Source organism: Triticum dicoccoides, chromosome 6A (assembly GCF_002162155.2).
Source record: "Triticum dicoccoides isolate Atlit2015 ecotype Zavitan chromosome 6A, WEW_v2.0, whole genome shotgun sequence".
NCBI classification, from domain to species: Eukaryota; Viridiplantae; Streptophyta; class Magnoliopsida; order Poales; family Poaceae; genus Triticum; species Triticum dicoccoides.
In genome coordinates, this window is record NC_041390.1 from 281080432 (window position 1) to 281096564 (window position 16133).

Sequence of the window (16133 nt, forward strand, 5' to 3'; positions counted from 1 at the left end):
GGTGCTCCGAAGTCAATTTCTGCATTACTGTATTCACACTTAGAGTGTATGTCTTCATTGTTTGAAGATATATGTTACTTCGTGTGTTGCACATCTAAGTCATCACATGCATAAGCGTTAGGATGTGTGTACAATTACAGGACATTTGATGATTCTAAGATATTTAGCTCACACCGTAACTTGCAAAACCTTTTCTCATACAAGGGATTTGTGAAGATATCTGCCAATTTCTCTTCAATGTTGACGTGAATGATATCAATATCTTCCTTCATGACATGATCTCTGAGAAAGTGATGATGGATCTGAATGTGCTTTGTCTTCGAATGCTGAACTGGGTTGTTGGCAATCTTAATGGCGCTTTCATTGTCGTAGTAGAGTGGCACATGATTCAGATGGATGCCATAGTCCTTGAGAGTTTGCTTCATCCATAGAAGCTGAGCGTAGCAAGATCCAGCAGCAATGTATTCAGATTCAGCAGTGGAGAGAGATACACAGTTCTGCTTCTTTGAAGACCAATAGACAAGAGACCGTCCAAGAAAGTGACATGTGCCTGATGTAGACTTGCGATCAACCTTGTAACCGGCATAATCAGCATCTGAGAATCCAACTAGATCGAACTCTGAGCCCTTTGGATACCATAATCCTAGTGTTGGGGTGTAAGCCAAATATCGAAGAATTTGCTTCACGGCTAAGTGATGCGACTCCTTTGGTGCCACTTGGAATCAGGAACACATGCAAACGCTAAGCATGATATCTGGCCTAGATGCACATAAATAGAGTAAAGAACCAATCATGGAGCGGTATACCTTTTGATCAAACTCTTTACCATTATCGTCAGGGCCCAGATGACTTTTGGTTGGCACTGGCGTCCTGTATCCCTTGCAGTCTTGCATTCCAAACTTCTTCAGGCAGTCTTTGAGGTATTTCTCTTGAGATATGAAGATGTTGTTGCTTTGCTGACAAATTTGAAGACCAAGGAAGAACTTCAGCTAACCCATTATGGACATATGATATTGTTCTTGCGTCATGTGTCCAAACTCATCACTGTATCTTTTGTCAGTGCAGCCGAAGATAATGTCATCCAAATAGATCTGGCACACAAACAGTTCCACGTCGTATGTCTTCGTGAAGAGAGTGGGATCCAGTGAACCAGGTTTGAAGCCTTTGCTCTTCGGGAAGTCTTTGAGTGTGTCATACCAAGCAAGAGGGGCTTGTTTGAGGCCATATAGTGCCTTGTTGAGCTTGTAAACCATGTCAGGATGTTTTGGATCTTCAAAACCAGGTGGTTGTGCAACATACACTTCTTCTTCAATCTTGCCATTGAGAAAAGCACTCTTCACATCCATTTGATACAGGAGGATGTTGTGATGGTTGGCACAAGCTAGCAGAATGCGGATGGCTTCAAGCCTAGCCACTGGAGCGAATGTTTCATCGAAGGCAATTCCTTCAACTTGTGTATATCCTTGAGCAATGAGACAAGCCTTGTTTCTGACAACTTGACCATGCTCATCCTGTTTGTTGGAATAGATCCATTTTGTGCCTATGATATTGTGCTTGCGAGGATTAGGACGCTTGACCAATTCGCACACCTTGTTCAGTTCGAACTGTTGAAGCTCTTCTTGCATAGCTTGAATCCACTCAGGTTCCATGAAGGCTTCAACAACTTTCTTGGGTTCAGATATAGCGACAAATGCAAAGTGCCCATAGAAATTTGCCAGTTGCGTTGCTATTGAATGAGTAAGGGGACCAGGTGCATTGATGCTATCAATTATCTTCTCAATTTGTACTTCATTGTCCTCTTCTTCATTATTGGCTTCAGGCTAAGCAGAGTCTTCAGGTTGATTTGTGCAGAAATGATAAGTTCCTCTTCAGCCTGTGCCTCTGAAGGTATGATTTCTCCAGTACCCATAAGCTTGATGGATTCACTAGGTGGAACTTCATCTAGCACATTTGGCAGGTGCTCTCTTTGCGAGCTGTTAGTCTCATCGAACCGCACATCCACAGTTTCAACCACTTTATAGTGAAAGAGGTTGAAGACTCTATAGGAGTGCGAATCCTTCCCATAACCGAGCATAAAACCTTCATGTGCTTTCGGTGCAAATTTTGAAGTGTGATGTGGATCCTTGATCCAACACCTTGCACCAAATACTCTGAAGTAGCTTACGTTTGGCTTCTTACCAGTCAGTAGTTCATATGATGTCTTCTTTAGAAGCTTGTGAAGATAAACACGGTTAATGACATGGCATGCAGTATCAATAGCTTCAGGCCAGAACTTCCTTGGAGTCTTGTACTCATCAAGCATCGTCCGAGCCATCTCAATGAGTGTTCTGTTCTTGCGCTCCATGATGCCATTCTGCTGAGGTGTGTATGGAGCTAAGAATTCATGAGTGATGCCCAATGTATCAAGATAATTGTCGAGGCTGATGTTCTTGAACTCTGCGCCGTTGTCACTTCTTATGTGCTTGATCTTGATGCCATAGTTTGTCATGGCATGATTGGCGAATCGTCTCAAGACATCATGCACTTCAGTCTTGTAGAGAATTATATGCACCCTGGTATATCTAGAGTAATCATCAACAATAACGAAGCCATAGAGACAAGCAGTGGTGGTAAGAGTGGAGTAATGAGTAGGGCCGAATAGGTCCAAGTGAAGCAGCTCGAAGGGATGTGATGTAGTCATGATTGTCTTCGAAGGATGCTTGGCCCTAATCATCTTCTCGGCTTCACAGGCACCGTACAGATGATCTTTTTTGAACTTGACGCCCTCAATGCCTACGACATGCTTCTTCTTCGCGAGAGTGTACAAGTTCCTCATGCGAGCATGCCCTAGCCTCCAATGCCAGAGCCAGCACTCTGAAGCTTTTGCTAGAAGACATACTGCCAACTATGGTCCTGCTGAGAAATCTACCATGTACATATCACCTTTTCTGCACCCTTCAAAGACTAGAGACTTGTCAGATTCCATTAGGACAAGGCAACGATACTTTCCAAATATCACAATCATGTTCAAGTCACAAAGCATTGAGACAGACATTAAGTTGAAACCAAGGGATTCAACAAGCATTACTTTATCCATGTGCTGGTCCTTTGAGATTGCAACTCTACCTAGACCCAATACCTTGTTTTTACCAGTGTCAGCAAATGTGATATGACTCTTCTCAGATGGACGTAAGGTTGAGTCCATGAGAAAACTTCGATCGCCAGTCATGTGGTTAGTGCATCCACTATCAATAATACATTATGAAGCAACCGGTGTCATACCCTATAGTGCAGTTAGGGGGATAGGCTTCACGAAGAGTATTGTGAAGCATAATCATTTGCCGAGCAAGTGGATTATGAAAGATCAGAACCAAGTTAGGACTGATAGGATGCATGGCAAGCAACTCAGGAACGAAATACATAATAAGACCATTTGGGCATTTTATCTTGCGCCCCACAAGATGTTTTAGGTCCCCAGCAATAGCATCTGACACCTTTGATTTTCCGGCTGGAGACCTTTCCCTGCAAAAGAGAGTTAAGTTTTCTTAACCACCCACATCTTCATGGGTGACTGCCAAGCAATGAGCCTAAGTGCAGCATCTGAGAACTTTGGTTTGGGGCCCTAGCAAATACTCTTGCATGAGGTGCATAATACTCATAATAATAAGCAGAGTAGTTCTTGGTCTTATGAACATGGCGGTTTGATGAAACACGCTCATATTCATAGGCCTGAGTATGGTTTCCCTACAAAACATTTGTGTTAGGGTGACTCTGGTGAGTCCTCTATCTGTATGAAGCCTTTTGACCATGTGAAGCCTTTGGTCTAGGTTTGTCTTCTTCCCAGGTGGTGTCATGATGACATTCACCTGAAGATTTTCAAGACAACTATTGGGAACCTAGATCTTCTTCAAAGGTGGCCCATTCCTGCAGTTTGTACCAATATACCTGGCAAACACTTCACCATTCTTATTCTTAAACAGTTTATAGTTTGCATCAAAGGATTCTTCAATGATAATTGGGTTAGCACAAGTGAAGCCAGATAAGGTAGATGGATCCACTGAAGGTCCCTTTGCAGCAACCCATGTGGTTTTGGGGTACTACTCAGGTTTCCAGTAGGAACCATCAACATTCTTTTTCCTCTCGAACCCAACACCCTCTTTCCTAGGGTTTCGTTTCAAAATCTGTTTCTTGAGGACATCACATAGTGTCTAATGCCCTTTGAGACTCTTGTACATTCCTGTCTCAAGCAATGTCTTCAACCTGGCATTCCCATCAGCAATAGTAGTGGTATCCTCGGCAGAGGGGATAATTACCACATCAGCAGTTGAAGATATTGCAATAGTAGTAGAAGTAGAACATCTAGCAACAGAAGTAGCGTTATCACGCTCAAGGCATTTTAGACATGGTGGATCAAATCCTTCCTGAGCGGGAATGATCTGTTGAGCGAGAAGTGACTGATTCTCTTTTTGAAGATCTTCATGAGCCGGCCTCAAGTTCTCAAGTTCTTGCTTCCTTTGAAGATAATCGTTGGAGAGCTTTTCATAAGTAGTTGAGAGCATTTCATGACGACTTTCAAGTTCTTCGTACTTAACATGAAGATTTTTAATGTCTTCAATTAAGGACTGAGTTCGAGTCATTTCTGCGTCCAACAGATCATCGCTTTTGTCTAACAGTTTTTGAATATGTTCCATAGCAGTCTGTTGCTATGTTGCAATTTTATCAAGTGTTTTGTAGCTAGGTTTAGATTTACATTCAGAGTCATCTTCACTTGATGTTTGATAGTGAGCATCGCGTGAGTGGACCTTGGCACCACGTGCCATGAAGCAGTAGGTGGGTGCAGAGTCATCTTCGTTAGCAACGGCGTTGGTGAAGAGGCCATCGTCTTCAGTATTGAAGATGGACCTGGCAACGTACGTTGAAGCTAAAGCCAGGCTTGCCACGCCTGAATTGGATTCCTCTTCAGACTCCATCTCCACCTCCGCAGATGTAGACTCCTCCTCTGAATCCATTTCCTTGCCAACAAATGCACGACCCTTGCTAGATGAGCTCTTCTTGTGTGATTAAGACTTTGACGAAGACTTAGAAGAAGACTTTGAGGATTTCTTCTTCTTGTCATTAGAATCATATTCCTTGCTCTTCTTCTTCTTGTTGTTCTCATTGTCCCATTGAGGACATTGAGAGATGTAATGACCAAGTTTCTTGCACTTGTGACATGTTCTATTCTTGTAGTCACGGGAGGAAGCTTCATCATTTCTTGAGATGCATCTTGAAGACTGTATGGAGCCTTTCTTTCTAGTGAACCTTTCGAACTTCTTCGCGAGCATGGTAAGCTCCTTTCCAATGTCTTCAGGATCCTCAGAACTGCTGTCAGATTCTTCTTGAGATGAGGAAATAGCCTTTGCCTTCAAGGCACGAGCTCCGCCATATTGGTACCATAGATGTCTCATTTCTCAGATAGCTGGAATTCATGTGTGTTGAGCCTCTCAAGTATGTCAGACGGATCGAGAGTCTTGAAGTCGGGGCGTTCTTGAATGATCAGGGCCAAGGTGTCAAACGAGCCATCGAGTGATCTCAAGAGTGTCTTGATGATTTCATGCTTGGTGATGTCAGTGGCGCCGAGTGCATGAAGCTCATTTGTGATATTAGTGAGGCGATCAAACGTCAGCTGAACATTCTCATTGTCATTTCTCTTGAAGCGGTTGAAGAGATTGCGAAGAACACTAATCCCCGAGTCTCTCTGGGTTGAGACGCCTTCATTGACCTTGGAGAGCCAGTCCCAGACTAGCTTTGCAGTTTCCAGAGCACTCACATGGCCATACTGTCCTTTGGTCATATGACCACAGATGATGTTCTTGGTAGTAGAATCCAGTTGAATGAACTTCTTGACATCAGCTGCGGTGACGCCTTCACCAGCCTTGGGAACGCCATTCTTGATGACATACCAGAGGTTGACATCAATGGCTTCAAGATGCATGTGCATCTTATTCTTCCAGTAAGGGTAATCAGTGCCATCAAAGACAGGGCACGCAGCGGAGACTTTGATTATCCCTGCAGTCGACATAGCTAAAACTCCAGGTGGTTAAACCGAATCGCGCAGAACAAGGGAGCACCTTGCTCTGATACCAATTGAAAGTGCTAGTTATTGACTAGAGGGGGGTGAATAGGCGATTTTTATGAAAGTCTTCAAAACACGGGGGCTTTGAAGACAAACAATAGAAATGAACCTATTGATATGCAGCGAAAGGTAGACTACACTAGACATGCCATAGTCAAGTAAGCAATGAAGTGAAAGCACGAAGACTATTAGCAGCTAGGTAGTATGGATCAAGTTGGAAGAAAGTATGAAACCAATCAACAACAGTCTTCACATAGTGAAGTCAATCATATTATGCAAAGAGGCAGTGACTTCACGAAGACAAACTGTAATTAAAGAGAGAGGTAAGGATAGAACCAGTTGCTTGGTGAGGACAGGTATTTGTTGGACTAGTTCCAGTTTCTATGACAACTATACGTCTGGTTAGGGAGGCTAGGATTCAACTCATAAGACCGCGTCTTCACCTTATTCCCCTTCATCTAAGGACACATAGTCCTCGCCCAATCACTCTGGTAAGTCTTCAAGGTAGACTTACAAACCTACACATACTTCGTTCACCGGGCGATCCACAACGACTCTTGGATGCTCAGAACGCGACGCTTAACCGGCTGGAGGATTCACAGTCCTCAAGTGGAACAAGTCTTCAGGTCACGCAGACAGAAAGACTTCAGTGATGCCTGACACTCTTTGGCTCTAGGTGTTTAGGGCTTTGTCCTCGCAAGGATTTCTCTCTCAAAGGCTTCGAGGTGGATTGCTCTCAAACGACAAAAGCCGTGCACTAACTCTGAGCAGCCACCAATTTATGGTGTGGGGGTGGGCTATTTATAGCCACTAGGCAACCCGACCTAATTTGTCCGAAATGACCTTGGGTCACTAAGGAACTGACATGTCTTCCAACGGTCAGATTTCAAACACATGCGGCAGCTTAACTTAGGATACAAGTAAAGCTGACTTATCCAACTCTCGATAAGATTTGCTGTCATTGTCTTCACTCGAAGACATAGGATTTGGTTGAGCATCACTTCAGTCACTCTGACTTTTTCACTTGTACCCCACTTAACAGTAAGGTGGTTCGTATGACTCAACAAAGAAGAAAAGGAAACTATGAAACAACTATGTCTTCGCAATCCATAGTCTGCATATGATGTCTTATCTTGTCATAGTCTTCAACGTGAAACTTTCACAGACCACCATTGGCTTCAATGTCTTCACACGTTTTTAGGGGTCATCCCCGGTAGGTAAACCAAATCAATGAGGGACTACTACTTGTGTTATCCTGCAATTCTTACAAACACATTAGTCCCTCAACCAGGTTTGTCGTCAATTCTCCAAAACCAACTAGGGGTAGCACTAGATGCACTTACAAGGCAAAATTGTGTGTACACATCCTACCATGCGTCTCTCCATGCACCATACCCTGATATGTGCCACTACGCTCTGTAGCCCAAAGAGGAGAGGGGGTCGCAAGTATCAGACTTCAACCTGTTGGCGGCAGATTCCCCCATTAGGCACCCGTCTGGTTCAAGCTTTCAGCCAATCTCCACAGCTTAATAAATAGTAACGTCTAATTGAGCTAGTTAGTTAGATGCGTACACTTGGTGTAGTAGGATCTTTATTTAGTTTGATGTATACACTTGTTCTTTTCTGGTAGCCCTTTTGTAATGATGGTTGATGTTTGGCTTGGAAGAGAGAGTTGTGTGTTTACTCTTCTGGCCTGCTTTCTGCTTCTGTTGCACCCCCAGCCCTACTTGCTGCAGCTGTTTTCAATGTACAATTAGTAGTATATTCTGTCTGTTGGTTGAATAAATGTGTTGTTAGAATCACAAAAACAATGTTTTGGAAGTCGGTTCATGGTCCGATCATTTAGTGCCCCATACATAGCGCATACTATTTTTGGTACTGAACACATTTTCCACTTGTTGATAATATGCAGCCCAGTGATGAAGGCCCAATAGATGAGCCCATAATTTACTCGAAGGGAGCCTCTCACATGAATCCGTCCCACGTACATGGTCATGGTCCCCTAAACATAAATAAATAAATAAATAAAGATAAATGCTCATGCACCATTCTTTTAAAATTACGATTTGGAAAGTCGAATTTTAACAGGAGGATATTATTTCCTATGAGAGTGTCATTACATTCAGTCGATATTGTTCTTAGGCAAAGATAGCGAGCATTCATTTTTCTCCAACCATTTTCTTCTTGCAACCAGCGGACCCATGCAAATCGTAGTCAATGTCATAAATAGTTCTGGTCTATTATTATTTTTCGATAAGAATGCCCAACCTAGCCCAACACATTTGTGACACCAATTTATCCCAGGGCTCTAAATGTGCTCGGCTTCACACCTCAAGAAGAAAATTGTCTCAGAAAAAACCTCAAGAAGAAAAAGGTGCGCTACAGCATTTTGCAATAAGTTTGTGCCATATAAAATTAATTCTTAAGATCCAGCATAATGAGTTTTTGGGTCTGACCGGTGATGTAGGGTAGGAACCCTAGGGGCCGATCTTTCTCGAAAGATCGGATCCCATCCAAGAACGCGAAGAACACGAGGGGAAAACAAGGGAAAACACAAGAGGAAACACGAGAGAATCACTCAACCAACAAGAATAAATCACACATGCGCTAGATCGATGAACACAAAGATGAGATACAAGATCCAAAGTCAACAACGAATGATACAAAGGTAGCCGGTCTTCTATGTGAGGAGGTCTTGAAGTTCTTCTCCAAAAGGAGGTCTTGAATCCAAAGGGATCTTCTCCGTAGAGGCCACGGTCTCTCTCGTGGAGTAGATCCGATGTGGATGAGCAATGCTCTATCTCTAAAATGAGCTAAACCAATGCTAACCCTAGAAAGGAGGTGGAGGAGGTCTATTTATAGTCTAGTGGGCGAAAGGGTAAGTGAGGGGCGAAGGGGTACAAGGGCCTCGGCCTAAGTCACGCGCGCAGGCGGGGTCCGGATGATCCGGATGGTGGCCCGGATGATCGGGGTGTCGGGGGTCCGGATGATCCGGGTAGCCGTCCGGATGATCCGGCTTCGTCGAGCAAGCTTCGGGTGTCTTCGAGCACGTTAGTTGGATCGTCCGGGTGGTCGTCCGGATCGTCCGGGCTTGGTCCAGATCATCCGGCTGGGGGTCCGGAGGATCCGGGCAAGTCCTGTCTTGTCCGTTCTTCTTCTTCCTTCTCCTCTTCCATGCTTGGCATTGGTCCTTGGATCCTCCATGGTCATCTCGGTTGTACCTGAGTATATGAAAGGTCCATGCATGAGGTAGTAACCATGTCTCATATGTGGAAAGTGACGGTTCGAAGAGGAGTGAGTTCACCTTGTGTCCAATGGCGTATGGTTGAGGTCTTACCGTATGTCCTTTTGGGTCTTGGGGAGTAGTCGAAGTGTACATGGGGATGATCGTGGGATGCACCGCATCATCTCCGCCCCCTTGGGAAAGATCCGACCTCGGATCGTGATCCTCATCACCATGGAAACGGTTGTTGTGGACGGACTTGTAGTTGGACGGAGTTGAAGACATTATGCAATCCAAGTACTCCAAGGTGTCACCGGAGTGGTATACATGCAAGAAGAGCAAACACAAATGACACTCGGAAATACAATGGTTAACGCACACAAGGTGTCCATCAAATAAAGATGAGTTCGTCCAAAGGAATTGTTCATGAAAATGCATGAGATGCTTATCCAAATGATGTAAAATGACATGCAAAGCATTCGTGGGAGCAAAAGCATTCATTGTGCACACAAATTTATTGTGGATGTGATCAATGCAACCACAGTGCAAAATGATGTCATAGTTAGACGGTTTATCAATAGCATGAATATGGCAATGTATGCTCAATATGATTATGTTATCATGCAATTGATGGTAGGCAATGTGATCATTATGTATGAATATGCCATCAAGAAGGATCATAACAAATTTGCTAAGGAAATGCACAAGCTCATATATCATGGATGACATAGAAATACAAGATGCAACAAGGCAATCATAAGTTGAGTCAATCCATGCATACGATGCGAATTTGTTATGGGTGGTGTTGTACCATAGCTCAATGTTGTGGTAGAAGTGGTGGTCCGGTGGTAAATCCACTAAGTACGAGCACTCCTCAACTTGAATGTCCATGGAGCCAATCTCCAATGTCGCTCCTCCGTTCACGAGATGTATCATGTGGACAACAAGATGGAGACAAGAATGAAAGAGTGATCCATCCAATATGCGTATTTGAGGATGTCTCAAAGGGAAGGAGCTCACCTTTAGGAGATTCTCGCAGATGTTGGTGTTGCACATCGTGTATGCCTTCACATGACCAAATTGTCTCATGACGGTATCTCCTTGTGAATCTTTCGAAATGAAAGAACATGACAAACACTCGGGAAAACAAATGAGGTTAGCGGAGATGCAAAGCCTATCATTCATGTGGTAAGATACCCAACAAGTGTATGAATTGTGCTCATCATAAGAAAGGACAAGGGAGCATTTCATAGTACGGAGGCATATGATGTGAGAACAACCAAATAGAATTGGTGCAAGCAAGCAAGCATGCATCACATCATAAGAAAGGACAAGGGAGCATTTCATAGTACGGAGGCATATGATGTGAGAACAACTAAATAGAATAGGTGCAAGCAAGCAAGCATGCATCACAAGATGTATCATGTGAGAGGCATGAACATATACGTCATCAACCCAAGAAAGCAACCAAGAGTGGAACATGGGTGATGCGACAAAGCAAGCAATCATATGAATCAAGGCAAGCAAGCTAGTAGTGCGAAGATGCAATGTATTATAAGGAATCATGTTAAGTATGTCATGTGTGCAAATGGTAGTCATGAATAATGCACAAGACACATCACAAGCATGAAGGCAAGATATGAGCAAAATAGCATCAATAGCATGAGGCGCATGATAAACATGGCAATAGCAACAAGGATCTCCACCAAGCATGCAAATACACATAGAAGTAGCATAATGGTGAATCATGGGTAGATGCAAGCAAGGGTCACAATTGCATGGCAAAGACATAGAAGCAAGCATAGCATGCAAAGTGAACATGGAAAAATGAGCAAGAAGCGAGAAGCGGTATATAGCCCATAGCCATGTGAGATCCAAGTGAGAGAGATGCGCGTAGTCGTTGCGCGAAGAGGGCAGTGGGAAGGGTAGTTCACGGGATCCCAAGTCATCTATGCTCTCAAGAGCTCGTTTCATCAACTCTTGGCATTGAGAGGTTGACGAGTATATGTGAGTACCTACACAAAACAATGACAAAGGGAAAATTGTGTGTGCGTGGTAGATGTACACATCATCCATCATGATGTGCACATGCTTGTGTTGGTTAGAACAAAATAGCCAATGCTCAAATAAATGAGACGCGTGATATAGAAACGTGTCATCCATCATGAGAGGTTTGTTGTTATGTATAGCATAATGGAGACTCAAATTGTGTAATGCATCACAAGAAATATGTAGAGCATTGTTATTCATGGAATGCATATGGTGCAAGCAATCATGGGAATGATGCCAAGTATGGAATGCATCAAAATCTCCTAATACGCATGAGGAAACTATGGGGGTCTCCTCATGATCATTAATGGAAGCATCACATGGAGAATATTGAAAACATCCAAAACAATGCATATGTGGAATATTGTGATCATCGCATGGCATAGTAGATGAATTGCGCAAATCATGTAAAGGAAGCATGGCAATATCATCACAAGAAAAACAAAAGCCAATGACCATCATCTTGTCATGTATGCCATAAGTGCAAATGGGATTTATTGTAACGGGGCATGCATAGTCACTATGTTGAGATTGAAATGATGCAATTTGGGAGATCTCACTCATATCATATGACAAGTTCAAAGGATTGGCAAACATGATGTGACCAATAGAATTTTCACATGATATCCTATGGAGAATAGCATCACAACTAGGCAACTCAACATGCTCATAATAATAGTCATCATAAATTGGTAAGTCATGACATGAAGAAGTCACACTAGCATGAAGCATGGGAATAGGTGTGTCAACGTCATGCAAGCAATCATTGGTGAGATAGTCTGCTAGTGGGACAAGATAAGCACCATCACCTATGTTACCTTTGGAGCATCGCTCATGTGTTGTAGGTGAGGTGTCGAGGACAAGTCCTGGTCATCTTCATCATGATGGAACCATGTGGAGGGTGTAGCATCGTCCACCATGGCCATCATCATCTCCATTGGAGGTATGGACTCGTCGAGGATAGGCGTGTCGTCATGTAGGAGACCTAGCACCATAGAAGAAAACACACTAGGATTAGAGGTTAAGTCGTTAGAAATCAAAGTGGCCTCACACGCCGTGTCAACTACCTCACTCACTAAGTGTTGTGGCTCACTCACTCCCTCTAGGATGCTCTCACTCATATGGTAGGTGGAGTCACTCAAATGGCTCTCAACCTCACATAGGATATGTGGCATGCTCCCAAGTGTGGGGCTAGTGGTGGTCACACTCATCCTCTCATAGGAAATGCTCTCAATGTCATGTGTAGTGGACTCACTCATCTCACTCATGTGGTTGTGGCTCTCCTCACATGGCAATTGGGGCATCTCGTCACATGTCGTTGTTGGAGAGATGTTGGTGAAAATGTCTCCATGCTCAATCATGTCGTGGTCGTAGCCGTGGATGAAGGCAGAAGATGGCACATCATCACTCTCCTCGAAGACCAAAGATAAGGTCTCATGAGCGGTCTCGTAGCTTGACTCGGAGTATGAGTCCAATATGGGCGCTGTCTTCATGTTGTTGAAGAGGTTCGTGCTCGTCACCATGGTCGAAGGGGATGGCCCTTGCTCAACGTTCTTGTCGCCGTCTTGTTGTTGGAGGCCCAAATGATGTGGCTCCTCATAGCTCGTCTCCATGACCGAAGGGAAATTCCCATGCTCGGCCATCTTCCTTGAGGGGTTTCCTAAGATGGAAGTGTCTCCCTCGCTCGTAGTTGGTCGCCTTGTAGTTGAAGATGTTGATGTAGGCGAACTCATGGGAAGTAGGCGGAGATGTCGTACGTCCAAAGGCGAAGATGCCTTGATAGAAATTGGTGAAGATGCCGAAGTGGTTGTTGTAGTAGTCGTAGCGCCATCTTGGTGGTGCTCGTCTCGCAGTATTCTCTTGTGGTCATGAAGTTTGGACTTGGCGTGAAGTAGGGCTTGTTGGGACTTGTAGGTAGGTGCATCTCGAGCATCTTCATGTTGATGGTGGCGTTGTCGCACTTGAGCTCGTAGTAGATGTTGTTCGTCGTCGTCATGCACATGTTGCTTGGAGGTGACTTGCCCTTCATGACAAGGTGGATCACGAACGTGATGGTGGTCACCATGGAGATGTGGACGTGGATGTGCGCTTACATCTTGTTTGCGCTCCAGAGACTTATGATTTGAATGTCGCCACCTTCAGGATGACGAAGGGGAAGTAGACTTGATCAAGGCCCGAATCTCCTCCATCCTTGCATCTTGCTCCTCCTTTTGTGCGGAAAGCTTGTTGTCGATGTAGTCCCTTTTCCTCGCTTCAGAGTGACGAATGTCGATGGAGAGGTTCTCGATGCGCTCTCGTAATCTTGATTGTGCACCTTGCATTTGTCGTTGTAGATTGAAGATTGATGCTTTGGTGATGTAGTTGTTCACGCCGTCGTTGTTGTGGAAGACCGGAGATGAAATGCCTTGCCTATCCATCACAAGATTCGAGCCAATATGAGTGGAGAAAGAGAAGAACGAATACCAAATGTACCTTGACCGAAGTTGAAAGTGGATCAATGATCACTCCAATGTGGATAAGGAAATAGCACAATTGGTACCACTTCTTGTCGGTTTCTCGCACCTACACAAGTAAGGGTTATGGTGGAGCTCGGTGAGGATAGTGGCACAAAAATTTAATGCAAAATGTTAGCAAGAGTCAATAATGTTGAAAGAGATTCACAAATTCGCAAGTGAAACAAGTAGACCAATAGCAAAGAATGGCACACGAAAATGCACACACAGATAGATAAATGGGGTCGTGCAACCAAGGAATGAGCACAAAATGTGGAATCCACGGAAAATGCTCGTGTTGCACAACTCAAGAGAGACGCTAGCACGATTGCTCAATAGGCGGATACGACACTTGTGCACAACCTATAAGATGCAAAATGGATAAACTTTCTATCCCAAGTATGCTATGTATGTATGGTTCCTGGTGTTTGATCCAAGATGACCGGATATGCAATGTGGTATGATGCTATGGCTATTGCTTACAAGCTTATTTGCTCTTTCTCTTTTGCTTAAAAGCTTATTCTTTTTTTGTATGTCCACTTTGTGAAATGCACAAACCAAGATAGTAATTGTGTATATGCGAGAACAAAATTGAGGCACACGAGGTGATATGATACCAATATGATATGGTATGTATGAAATGTATGGTGTAGATCCTAATGTGCACAAGTAACGTTGCCGGCAATACTCAAATGGCTAGTCTCGATAGGCAAGTAACGCAAAATGGGCTAGGGGTTAACAATGCAATTGCAAGGGAATATACAATGGAGGGGTACCACGATACCAAGATGATATGGAGGTTACCGTCCGCGGCGATGATGAGTGGCGGTGATCTTGATGGAGATACCAACATGATGGAGACTCGTCCCTAAGTAGCCGAAACACCTTAGGAAACGGAAAAACCGCGAACTCAAAATCTCAAATGTCAAATGGTGGTAGCGGAAAGTGGTGGTGTTGCACTAGGCAATGCGGAAGTGGAGGTTATGGTGGTGGACTATACACGGTGTCGGAGTTGAAAGCACAGTCCCTAAGTAGCCGAAACACCTTCGGAGACACAACTCACAACACAAACAAAAATGGGTTAAGTTGAGGTGGCGGAAGTGTATGGTGGGCAAGGTTATGCGGAAGTGGTCGTGGTGGTCGATGAAGAAACAACCATCCCTAAGAAGCCGAAACACCTTAGGAGACTCAAGTCACAACTCAGACAACCACATATACAATGGGAAACAAAATTAGTTAGGTTGCGGAAGGCTATGGTGGTGTAGCGGATGATGTGGTGGAAGCCCTAGGCAAAGATGCCAAAGTTATAAAAAATTTATGGAGTCAAATGGTATTGAAACCTATGTATATGGATGGGGGGTGTCAATATCTACTCAACGAGCTAAAGAACGCGAAAATCGGACTCCAGATGTGAAAGTTATGGCCGAAACAAAATTTGAGCCGAGTCAGTGTCTGGGTTAGCCGGACATCCGGGAGTAGGTCCGGATGATCCGGGTTCATCAACCGGATTTCTGACGTGTGGGGCGTCCGGACATCCGGGAGATGGTCCAGCTGATTCGGGTGGATCCGGATGATCCGGGAGCACTTCCGGATGATCCGGACAGGTCAAACTGCTCGGGATTTTCTCACGGGGACGAATTTTTGGGCGGAAATTGGATGATTTTCGGGGCAAATTTGAGGAGATTTTATGGATGGAAGGTGGGGAAACTTGGGGAGATGCTAGATCCACTCGAAACCAAGCAAATCCATGGATCAAAATCAACAAAACATCATCAAACCAACAAATCACAAAAAAATGGGGCTATTTTTGGTGGGGATTTTCGAATTTAGGACGAAATCAAGCAAAAGAAGGCTAGAAAACGATGGGGGAGGCTCCGAAATCGTGATCAACGAGGCTCATGATACCAAGATGATGTAGGGTAGGAACCCTAGGGGTCGATCTTTCACGAAAGGAGCGGATCCCGTCCAAGAACGCGAAGAACACGAGGGGAAAACGAGGGAAAACACAAGAGGAAACACGAGAGAATCACTCAACCAACAAGAATAGATCACACATGCGCTAGATCGATGAACACAAGGTGAGATACAAGATCCAAAGTCAACAACGGACGATACAAAGGTAGCCGGTCTTCTCCGTGAGGAGGTCTTGAAGTTCTTCTCCAAAAGGAGGTCTTGAATCCAAAGGGATCTTCTCCGTAGAGGCCGCGGTCTCTCTCGTGGAGTAGATCCTTTGTGGATGAGAAATTCTCTATCTCTAAAATGAGTTAAACCAATG